This window comes from Triticum aestivum, chromosome 6D, assembly GCF_018294505.1.
Source record: "Triticum aestivum cultivar Chinese Spring chromosome 6D, IWGSC CS RefSeq v2.1, whole genome shotgun sequence".
NCBI classification, from domain to species: domain Eukaryota; kingdom Viridiplantae; phylum Streptophyta; class Magnoliopsida; order Poales; family Poaceae; genus Triticum; species Triticum aestivum.
The window spans coordinates 182,741,334-182,753,585 of NC_057811.1; the positions used below are offsets into that span (position 1 = coordinate 182,741,334).

A 12,252-nucleotide genomic window follows, 5' to 3' on the forward strand; every position below is an offset into this window, starting at 1 on the left:
AATTCTGCCCGTGAATTACCTTATATTTTGATTAGAAATTTGATAAATAAATTAAAGTGGAATTGATTCAAAAGGTAAGTAAATTAAGGTGATTGATTATCATATACATGGAAGGTTGGATGAAGGGGTGGTGGAAAGAAAGGTGAAATGGAAACCTTATGTGTTTTTTAAGGGACGGGTCTAGGGAGCGGCCGGCTGCTCCCTAGCGTTTCGGAGCAGCCGACCAAAAAAGAAAATTTCTTGTCTGTAGTCCCTTTAATAATCTATAAATAGAAATAATTTGTCCTCTAAATTTATATTAGGAAAAACAAACACGTGTGAAAAAATAAAATATAATTGCAAACCACCCACGTGAATAGAGTGAACGCACTTATTTCGGGCTTTCAAAATTTTAAAACCCATAACTTTCAAATCCCACATTAAAATTAAGATCCGTTTTCACCGTTGAACTTTTTCGACGTGCCTTCGAAACTAGATCCTGCTTGGGTATGTTTCGACGAAATTTTGTGTGTGCACCTTAGCCTCCGTTTTGTGCAACTGGCTAGCAGTCGATGTGCAACTACCTGACAGTGGATGTGCAACTTTTCGCCTACCCGTGGATGTGTAGTTTTCACTGATGGCACCTCCACCCCCAAACTACCTTCTTCTAGTGAGATGTGCAAATTCGTGTGTTGCTCAGGCCAACTGCCTAGTAGTTGATGTGCAACTCCCCCCAACCCGTGGTTGTGCTTTCACTATTTGCTGCATCGTTCAACTGTCTAGCAGTGGATGTGCAACTTCGGATACTGCCATGGCCAACTGTCTACCAGTGATGTGCAACTTTCCCTCATATACCATGAATGTGTAATTTTCCTACTAGCACTCGGTCCAAACCATCCCTCTGGTTTCACTACCCTCAAGAATATGTAACTTTTCACTACCCTCATGAATGTGGAATTTTCATCATCGAACTATCCCTGCCTATGAGATGTGCAACTTCATATGTTGCTCCGGCCAACTGCCTAACAGACTTTGTACAACTTCATTTGTTGCCTCTGCCAACTGAAACTACATATCCACAACTAGGGAGGGGAAAGAGTTGCACATCGAGTAATAGAAAGTTGGCTCGAACAACAGACTAAGTTGCGCATATCGCTGGTACGGAAGGTGGGGAAGGGGTGTGTCAACTGTAAAAAAAACTGCACATCCACGAGTAGGGACAAGGGTTGCACATCGACTATTAGATAGTTGGTCGGGGCTGTAGACTAGTTGCACATCAAGTTTTCATGGTGCTAGGTTGCAACCTCATATGAAGCTAGATTATGCAGCTCCAAAAACTAGTTTTGAAAAAAAAGCAACTTGTAGTACTAAAGTTGCACAATGCAGTACTAAAGTTGCACCATGTAGCACTAAAGTTGGCATAAAAACATTTCGTCGAAACATACCCATGCGGGATCTAGTTTTAAAGATCTCGTCACGAAGAATCCAACGATGAAGACGGATCTCAATTCCGACGCACGGTTTGAAAGATATGGCTTTTTAAAATTTCAAAAAGCCAAAATAAATGCACATGGAGTTGTTTCTTTCAAACCGAACTAACCAGTGTGAACACATTTAACGCTAATAGCCACATGCACTAGCAGAAAAAAAATAACACATGCATGTGTGTGATACTCGGTCGCTCGTTTTTTCAAAAAGTGTGCGTGCACTTTGAAGATTTTGGGGTTTTTTTAAATAGTAGAGATTAAAACCATTCAGCTACGCGAGAGGGGCGACCGCTGGTGATATCCACGTCGGCAACGGTATGAGACAGAAAAAGGATTTATCAGGCCCACCACATCGTTTGCTTTTTATTCTAAGAAAAAGACAGGAGGAGAAAATCGCCTTCAGCCCCTTCTCTGCCGTCCGCCTCGTCCTCTTCTCCTGCGCCGCCACCCCACCCCCTCTATCCAGCGGTGTCGCCTCTCCTTCCCGGTACGTGAGCCGCCACCTCGCCGCCGCCCCTCCTCCTCCTCCTATCTTCCGCCGTCTCGCCGCTGCAGTCGTCCCCGTGAGCAAGCTATCTAGGCTAGGGTTCATCGGAAAGAAAGGAAAAAATCCCCATTCCCTCCGCCGTCTCCTATGCCCCGCTGCCCGCCTACTCTTCCTCTCTGCAGCATCGTGTTTATCCTCGACGCAGAAGGATAGCGTGGACTGAAGAGACGCCCTGCCGCCGTGCTCCTTTTTGTAGGGACTGGGACGGGGATGGGGGGCCCGGGGGCGGCAAGTTCCGTTGGATGGTGGCGGTCGTCGCCTCGGAGGGCGCAAGGGGAGGCGTGCTGCTCGCGTCACTCGCGGAGCTCTGCGAGGCGCTCTCGTTCTGCACGGAGGACGCCGGGGGCTACTTCCCCGTCGAGTCTGCCGCGTCGTGTGGCTGGCCGGCGCCGAGGTCGCCAGCCCCGACGAGATGCTGCTCGCCGTGCGCGCCATCACCTGCAGGTATTTTCAGGAGTGGAAAGAAGCACCCTTCTCTCTTGTGTGATGCAGCTTGGAGTTCTTTGTTTCACTGAGTATTTTTGAAAGAACTAACTGATATTCAAAATCCAAATATATGTACAATTTAGATATTTCACTGAGCTTCTATTTTGTGGAAAGCAAATATATGTACTCCAAAATCCAAATTGATCTTCAGAGTCAATTACTATGGCATATTTTTTCCTCATCTACATACTTTTACAGATTGGTTTTTTGCCTTTTTGTGGCATCTTTCGTTTCATCTGTTAAGATAGCCACAATCAGTGACTTAAACCTCTAACATCTTGAGTCAAGATTCCTTCTTAAAGAGAAGATTTTCGCTTATTCTGCTGCTGCAATGATTGGCCATCTATATATTTGGCTCTGGCTTACAGGTGGCATTTCTTTTCCCTTTTCTGTAGGATAGAACTTTTCACTGTAAGCTGCTAACTTAGCAGTAATCTACTATTAAATTTACATGTTATGACTACAGATAACAAGGTTTGTATTTTCTACTCAGGTGGTTGGATATTAGTTATGAAGGTTGTCCCTGGATTTTTGCTCTATCGAGGACTGCATGAGCTTGGTCAATATGCATTCTCTGGAAATTCTATGGGAGCCAGCCGTAAAGAAGGAATTCCTACTGTATCCTGTGGCATTCTTAGTCAGGTAGGTCCAATCTTCCATCCTTTATTTTATTTTTCTTCTATTGTTTAGTTTTCTTGATAACCGGTTACAGTATTAGTCTTACACAAGTATTCTTATTCTTTGTTTGTGAGGATAAACATTTCTATGCTTGCTTCTGTAGGTACTAAATATAACCAGATGAACTGTTTTTGCAAATGACAGAGTAATAATTACACGAGTTCAAAGATTAAGCTGAGTCTGATATATTTTTCTGTCAATATAGTTTGAAGGTAAATCGTTTTACAGTCATCCCGTTAGAACTTGACCAGACAACATGCATGGAGGTTTGTAGTTTGTTGACATAAATGTCAAACAGTTTATATCTGCATAATTCTAGAAGTGCTCTCTTATAATAATCCTCGGTACAAGTTGTATCAGACTAGCAGTATAATGTTGGATGAATTGATTTAATTAATTAGTGTCTATTTTTGCATGAGATGATCATTAACTCTAGTTATGTATGTGAAATATGCATAAAGAATTTTTGTGTTGTGCCCATGTCCCATGCATATATGATTTCCTTTTGCTACGTATGTATTCATGTATATACCACATCCATTTGGCTGAGTTGCTTGCCTTGCTTACTTCTACAAATAAAGTCGTTTCATATTGGAATTATGAAAAATGATTTCTATTTTCTTTGAAGGCCAAGGAATCATATTTTATTTATTTTCTGGAAAAGATCAGCATGCTAATTTTTCCTTAATCTTATCCAGAATTTGTTATTGCCATCGGAAGGTGTACTACTTGACCATGTAGGATGCAAGGTGTCACGATGATTTGATGAGGTAAGGTAATCGTTGAGTCATGTTGTCAAATGCTAATGGATGGAATTTCTAATGTATGGCTGGAACAACAAGTCGGTGATGATATCGCGACGTCTTATTTGAGAACTGTAGTCATGGTTTACCACGCTGGACCTTGTGAAGATTATGCCTGTTCTTTGTTTAAGACTAATTGTACACATTCATGTTGCAAAAATTTCTCCGGTTTCTGTTTTCAAGGGTATAGTAATGCAGAAATGGCTGAATTTTACAAACTGTAGTACTTCTTGTGAGCAAGCATTCAGTTCAAAAGCTGCCTAACATGCTGGTAACTTGCTAAATTAGGCATATACTATTATAATTTTAGTTTCATCTGAGAACTTCTCTTTAAGACAATGGCAGTGAACATTTGTTTCCGACAATGACAGTGGATATCGTATATTTTGCTCTGTAAAAATGAACTATTGTGGTGTTGTTCACCTATCAATGTGCCATGTTTTCTATCTAAGAATATGCCACATTTGTTAAATAAACCAGATCATTAAAGTTATGGACAACTAAATACTTTTTATAGAACTGAAATAATATATAGGCAACCAAACAACCTTCCCTTTCAAAAAAAGCCAAGCAAACATCTGGGTAACTTCCTGGCGCGGCGGAGCGCCCTTGCCCACTAGTACATATTATGAACCCTCAACTCATACAATTTCGAGAAAACATGAACTTGATATATAATGCATTGACATTCTTCAAAGTATGGTATATTTATTTGGAAAGAATGATATTTTCTCAAGGAAGAAACGGCCTTAAATCCCTTATGATAAGCATGCGGTTGATCTGGGTGCAACTCATGTGCACCGGCATAATTGGGTGTAGCATGTTTTGTTAGATCCATTCTTAAGAAAATGCATTATTCTTGAAAGGCGGCACGCTCACTGCAGCTTGACCATGTCATCCCTGCCAATGCCGATTAGCTCAGCCTTGGTGGCGGTGGGCTCCTGGACCACCTCAAGCAGGCGCCTGCTGCGGCGGCCGACATGTGAGGTATGCTCTTTGATACCAGCTCTTCATTCTCGACATTGTCTCCAAATACCGGTGCGAAAAGGCTTTCTTCTAGATCTGTTGATTATGGTTCTCCAAATACAATACATTCAATGATATTGTAGTTTTTGTGGGCTTGTTCTTTATAAGAAAATAATTGTACACATAGCACTATAGTTAGAAGCAGGTCTACGATGGCATGGCTTCAAAATTCCATATACATGTTTTGTTCCTTTTCCTTCCCATATCTATGGTTTTCATACTAATTTATGTTTTCCCCTCAAGGGAGGACATGTGTATTTGAGAGAGAGTGATGGAAACGAGGGGGCTGGACTAAGAGGAAGGAGTGGAATCACATGATGTGCATTGCATTTCTGTGTGTGTGCAATCCAGTTATATACTGATAAGGCTTTATACAATAATAAGCTCCCTATCTGTTGAACATTACAATTAGTACAGAGGCACAAGTCATTTCTGACAATTGAAGATCAAACAAACAATACTGCAGAATTATGCCAATATAAGTTTTTGATGTACATTGAACTTGTCAGTTTTACTGTCGCCTTTCTTTTTGGAGACATGGCTAACTATTTTCTCCACTATTTGGCATCTTCCCATGTTCGTCTTGACAGTTTGGTTTTTTATGATCTTGTTTTCTATTTGCAGGGGCAAATTATATTTCAGTGATACAAATGGTTGATGTTAGTTTTGGTATATGTGGTCAAGAAGGTTGTCAAGTAGTGATGGCCTCAGATTTGTTATGGGGCAGTTTTTTTTAATAGATCGCTTCTTGTGCACAAGCACTGGAACCATCGGTCTATGACATACATGATTCTCTATAACTTCTACCATAATGCTTTCTTTGTGTTAATGCTCTTCTGGTATGTATTCCTCCTCTGTGTGTTTCTCATATGATGTAAGCTAAGTATATCTGTGTTACCTTTGTTACTTGTCACCTACAATTTGACTATCCAAATGTATGAATATACGGAAGCATCATCCCACACTCCCTTTTGGCCTTTTTGGACCTCTTGTAATGTACGCTGGTCTAATTAAGTTCTTAATGAATTGATTTAGGCACACTACATATTATGTAACTCTTGTGCTGATAGATTAGAGTACTGCTTTCTATTCCATTATCTGCACATCAGTTCCCACAGTAGTGGTTGATATTCTAAAGGACTTACTCATAATATTCATAATACCCTTCTTTATTGTCTGAGACTATTGAGGCAAAGCTTCAAAATGAGGGCTACAACATGACACTCTTCTGAAACATAATGGTAGATACCTCGTAACAAAGCCTTGTCCTTTTATGTGTACATTTCTTCACATATAATATCAGTACGATGGACATTTGGAGTATGGGATTCTTGATACGTCACCATTTGACAAAAAGAATTAGAATATGTGATATCGGTAATGTAAGCCTTTTAATATTTAGCACTTACATATTCGTACGTGTTTTCTCACTAATATTTGAATGCATGTACCTTTGCGTTTTGCAGGTTCACCTGATTATTTGAGTTAACCTGATTATTGTCGCAAGCTGTGTCAGATGTTCTACGAGATGGTCCGGTGGTCCTGTTTAGTTCTGTTTCATGTAGCAGTCTTCTTTGTTAGTAATGTTCCATATTTCTGTTTACATGTACGTTCATTAATTATCCCGTTTGAACCCCCTTAATTAGTAAGGTGAGCTCACAAGCTTGGGTCCTAAACCACAAGAACTCGAGAAAGTCATCATACATTCCTTCTGCAGGACAATAGCAACCTCGGATACAAGTACCTGCGATGGTTTCTATGTTCTTAGGAGACATGCTGAATACTGTCTTCCTCCGACGGTTAGCATTGAAAGCACTTTTTGACTCCACTTGATGTCTACAAAATTTCTGGCTTATTGAATGGTATGGTTACTTGCAAGACATGTCGCAGAATCCACATAGAACCGGGTGGCATTTTCCTCACATTTCATGGTGATTTTAATTTGAGCATTCAGCTTGAATACCCTTTAAACTTTCCGTCGTTGTGCTCTTATTGTTTTGGTGTAGCACTTCATGTCACAATTGAATGTTGAATTCTTACCACTGTAGAAACTTCAACATATACTTATTCATTAGATAATGAGTATGTCTGAGCTCTCTTTGTCTTTCTGGTTGAATGTTGAATTCTTACCACTGCAGAAACTTGCAACATATACCGATTCATTAGATAATGAGTATGTGTGAACTCTCTATCTTTCTTGTTCCACCTCATGCCTTCCAGTGTTTTGTGTTTCAGATGCCCTAATCTCCTTGTATTTAAGCGTCATTTATTTAGCTCTTCCGAAATTGGTCGTGAAAGTAAGTGGAATGGGCGCTTTCAACCTGGCACCGCCCAGATTCCTCTCAAGAGGCACCACCAGGTGGCGCCCCAACCCCTAGTAAGTAGTAGAGATAACTAGTTCTGCCCTCGCACGTATGACTGTTTCGTTCGTAATGTTTCTTTTTTACATATTGTTTCTGTGTACTGTTTCCTTCTTTTGCTTGTTCAATTTTTTTTTTCAACCTAAAGAAAGAAAAACAAGATAATTGCATCTATAGTTTTAACTTGGTCCTGGAACTTGCGTATTGCTTCAATATGGTCCCGATACAAGAAAATACGTGCTCAATACAGTCTCAGAGGTTGAAACAGCAGTCCTGGCTCTACACATTGCATATGTTTTTTTAGAATCTACACATTACATACATATGTCATATTTCTATAGCTGATGGGTCCATTTGTCTGTGGGCCAAGAAACAAAAGGAAAAACACGCGGGTGGGGATTTGAACCCGCATGCTCGGACAATCGCTAGGCTAGCTAGCCACCAAGCCAAGTCCGTGTTGTTGTTTAACATCGGGATGCATCCTCTATTATATTCATACCGTTGTCTTAAAAAAATCGTAAATCTATAAAATGTTCAATAGTTTATTTAAAATATATTCATTGATTCAAAGAATGTTCATGATTAAAAAAATAACAGTTCGTGTCAAGAAAAAATGTCCATGATATTTAAAAATATATTCAAACCAATGTTTGGGAACTAAAAAAGTTTTCCAAATTTTTATAAAATTTTCACAGATTCAAAAAAAAATCATGAATCCAAAACATGTTCGTCACAAACAAAAAATGTTTCCAAATTTCAAAAAAATTTCGGCTATGCAAAAAAAAAGTTGTTGATGAGTTCTAAAAAACATGTACGCAATTTCAGAAAATGTGCTCGAATTAAAAAAATATTCACGAATTTGTAAAAAAAATCAGGAAATTAGAAAATGTTCGCAACTTCAATATTATGGTGAACATTTTTTCAATTTGGTGAAAAAATTTTAAATTCAAAAAATGTCCACCCCAATTTGTAACTGATTTGAATAAATGTTCATGAATTAAAAAATATTGGCAATTTCAAAAAAAAGTACGTAGTGAGTTTACGGGGGTAAGCACCACGTCGCTCGCGCCAAATAGGAGACCCCTAAAAAAATGAACACGAAAAAAGAAACAGAACACAAAGAGACAGCTGGGCCGTAGCTTTAAAACGAAAAATACAGGCCCGTCCTGCCCAAAAGAAAAGACTTTGTATACCTAAATAGATTTCTTTTCTAAAAAAAATCTAAATAGATTTCTTTTAACTAAAAAAACCTAAATTGATTTCTTATAGAAAAGACTACATATATAAGAAAGCGCATCTCCACACATATAGCACACACACGCTTGGTGTGGTGGTTAGCACATGCTTTACCGGCAGAATACACTGTACATTCTTTGTTTGTGACGAACATTTTATGAATGCATGAATATTTTTTTGAATCAGTCAACATTTATTAAAAATTCCCAAACATTGTTATTTAAAAAAATTCATGGACATTTTTCATATACATGAACTTTTGTTTTTGAATCGGTGAATGTTTATTTTAGAAACTCATGAACATTTTATAAATTGACGATTTTTCTAAAAGACAACTATATATCCATATAATAGATGATGCATTCCCATAATAGCAAAGAACGTGGACTTGGCCTGGTAGCTTGCTCGCCCAGCGCTAGTGCAGAGCTTGCCGGGTTGGAATCCCCACGGCATGCTTTTCTCCTTTAATTTATCGGCGTGCTTTTTCTTTTTATTTCTCGGCCCACACACAAATGGGCCCGACGTGCTTTTTCTTTTTATTTCTAGGCCCATAGACAAATGGGCCCATCAGCTATAGAAATACGAGATATGTATGCAATGTGTAGAGCCAGGACTGCTGTTTCAACATCAGGGACCATATTGACCACGTATTTTCTTGTACTGGGACCGTATTGAAGCAATACGCAAGTTCCAGGACCAAGTTGGACGTTGCCCGCGACTACGAGGACTATAGATGCAATTATCCCAAAGAAAAACTAAAATTATCATTCCAAAAATTCAAGAAAAAGAATGAGAGATAAATTGGGAGATGAATGAAAAGTAATGGTAAAAAGTAGAGACTAAGCAGTATTTTCCTTGACTAGCACATATGCCACTGCGTTGCAACGGGAGAGATTTTTTTTTTTGCGAGAAGCAACGGGAAAGATAATTGATGTGTCATCCAAAAATAGGGTCTCCACAATGGTAAGCGACAGAGCAAGGAGTTATTGCCTTCTCGTTGGACATGTTTGACACGCGGAATCTTGATAGTGGTTGGGTTGGTCGGAGCACCCAACTCATGCCTTTTGTCCTCTGGGTCCGCCTCCATCTTGGGGTTGTGCCCGCCTCCTCATTTGATGGCTGCGCGGCGACCTTCGGGACACGGTTGCTTCGACCACTCTATCCTACGACGGCGTAACCGGGTGATTATTAATTGTAGCGCATAAATCTTGTTTCATTAGCATAATCAGGCATGAGGCATGAACGTCCCTTCTTTTGAGGGTTTATTCTCTTTGATTATTTTAGTGCTCAAGTGCCCATAATTTTGCTCTAATTAAAACCAAACAACATACTCTCTTTTATTGGCACGTGCCCACAATTTCTTTCAACCAACATAGAACAAACGCGTACCGCTAACCAATGGTCAGCACGAATACTTAAGAAAATACTATAGCGATAGATTAGAAATATATTTTGATTTTTTAGAACATTAAAAAATATGAATTGGTGAATATTCTTGGAAACGTGAACAATTTCTTAAATCCCGAACAATTTTCAAAAAAAGCGAACATTTTTTAAATCCAATTTTTTTTAGAAAAGCACGAACAAAATTAGAAACATTAATAGTTTTTTAAATTCACAAACAATATTTTGAAAACATGAAAATTTTATCAAAACACAAATATTTCTGAATTTTTGATTTTTCTAAAGGGAAACATTCAAAACAATTTTAGAAAATGTTTTCTTAGACGCAAATATTATTTTGGATTTGCGAACATTTCACTAAAAAGGAATATTTAAAAAATAGAACATTTTGTAAAATGTATTTTTTATTAAAAAATCCCACTGAATTTTTGAAAAACACAAACATTCTTCAAAAAATGAGAACATTTCTTGAATGTTGAGAAAATTTCAAAATGGGAATTTTAAAAAGTTTTGGACATTTTTCAAACTAGGAACAAAATTTTCGAATTCTGACAAATTTTTAAATATTTGAACAAAAATTGAAATTCTGAAATTTTTGTAAATTTTTACTTCATAGGAAAAATAGAAATAAGGAAGGAAATATAAAAGAGAAATAGAAAGAAACAGAAAAATGAAAAATAGATAGTAGAACAACGAAAAAGGGGAAACGGGTCGGCCCAGTTTTAGGCGCCATGTGGGAAGCTTCCATTATTTAATGCTCCGTGCGACAAATAAAATCTTCCCAACTGTGGGGCAATAATAAGTGGGCTGGCTTCATTGGGCCGGAGCGCGAGCGGGCCAATTACGAAATTATAGACAAACTTTTCTTTGCTTTTCTAGCGGATAGACCCACAAAAATTTAGTACCACCTCGGATAGAAAAAAAAATCGACAGTGAAAAGATGAAAAAAATTGAAGAAACGCACCTTGCTTGATTATTACTAGGAAAATGGACAAAACGAAAACATAGAACTCTTGTGTGTGCCTTTACCTTTTTACCGCGCTTTGGTTGTCACCCTTTTTGCCCTGCATCACATAAAACCTGCCAAGTATCCTGTCAGGGATTCACCTCAGCTCCTCCATGAAGCTTGGTTGTCCACCATCACTATGATGACCCATAAGGCAGCAAGGTATGGCAACCTCGGCGAGCTCATGGTGAAAGCTGAATAAAACTGTTGCTTATTGATGATTTGGTGCGGCATACAAGAGTATATAAGATGGTACAAACCGACTTGGGGTAGGGGTACAAAACTGACTTGGACTAGAAGTCGTATACCATAATGACTACTCTAACATCCCCCCCCCCAGTATCAACGGCAGGCTCGACGACGTTGAGACTGAAACAGATATCTTGAAACGGCTTAGTAGGCAGTGCCTTGGTGAAAATGTCAGCAAACTGAGCCGTGGAGGGAACATGAAGCACCCGAACCTGACCAAGAGCAACCTTTTCACGAACAAAATGAATATCAATCTCAATATGCTTTGTGCGTCGGTGTTGAACAGGATTGCTGGTCATGTAGACTGCTGATGTGTTGTCACAGTAGACAATAGTGGCCTGCTCAATAGGCCTGTGTAGCTCGGAGAGTAACTGCCGAATCCAGATTGTATCTGCAACGGCATATGCCACAGCGCGATACTCAGCCTCGGCCGACGAACGTGAGACTGTAACCTGTCTTTTCGAAGACCAAGAAATCAAATTGTTATCAAGAAAAACACAAAAACCGAAAGTGGACCTTCGAGTGTCAGGAGAACCAGCCCAGTCTGCATCAGAGTATGCGGTAAGCGAGTTTGGAGAAGAATTATTGAGGTGGAGACCATGATTGAGAGTTCCTTTTAAATACCGAAGAATGCGTTTAACATGATTATAGTGAGGAACCCGGGGATCATGCATATAGAGACATGCTTGTTGAACAACAAAAGAGATTTCAGGACGAGTAATGGTGAGATATTGGAGAGCACCTGTTAGGCTACGATAGAGAGTAGGATCGGAAAAGGGTTCACCGGTAGCCGAAAGTTTAAAACTAGTATCGACAGGAGTGCGAGATGATTGACAGTCAAGCATACCAGCACGATTAAGAAGATCAAGAATATACTGGCGTTGGGAAAGAAAAAGGCTGGAGGAATCTCGAACAACAGCAATGCCTAAGAAATGATGAAGGAGTCCTAGGTCAGTCATAGAAAATTCAGATCTAAGAAGAGAGACAATAT

The 12,252-nt window shown here is 39.2% G+C and overlaps 1 long non-coding RNA gene across 11 annotated transcripts in view; it reads left to right on the top strand.

Annotated features, from left to right (window-relative positions):
* The first annotated feature begins 1,840 nt into the window (after positions 1-1,840).
* LOC123144400 (uncharacterized) overlaps positions 1,841-12,252 on the top strand; it is a 16,399-nt gene continuing 5,987 nt past the window's right edge. For 2 of the 11 annotated variants that reach the window (XR_006471416.1, XR_006471417.1), the window contains exons 1-4: positions 1,859-2,457; positions 2,993-3,141; positions 3,876-4,967; positions 5,631-7,383. This is a non-coding gene — a long non-coding RNA (uncharacterized lncRNA). Of the gene's footprint in view, positions 2,458-2,992; positions 3,142-3,280; positions 3,390-3,875; positions 4,968-5,249; positions 7,384-12,252 lie in introns of all 11 variants that reach the window. The other 9 variants (XR_006471422.1, XR_006471423.1, XR_006471414.1 and 6 more) reach the window with 9 other exon arrangements.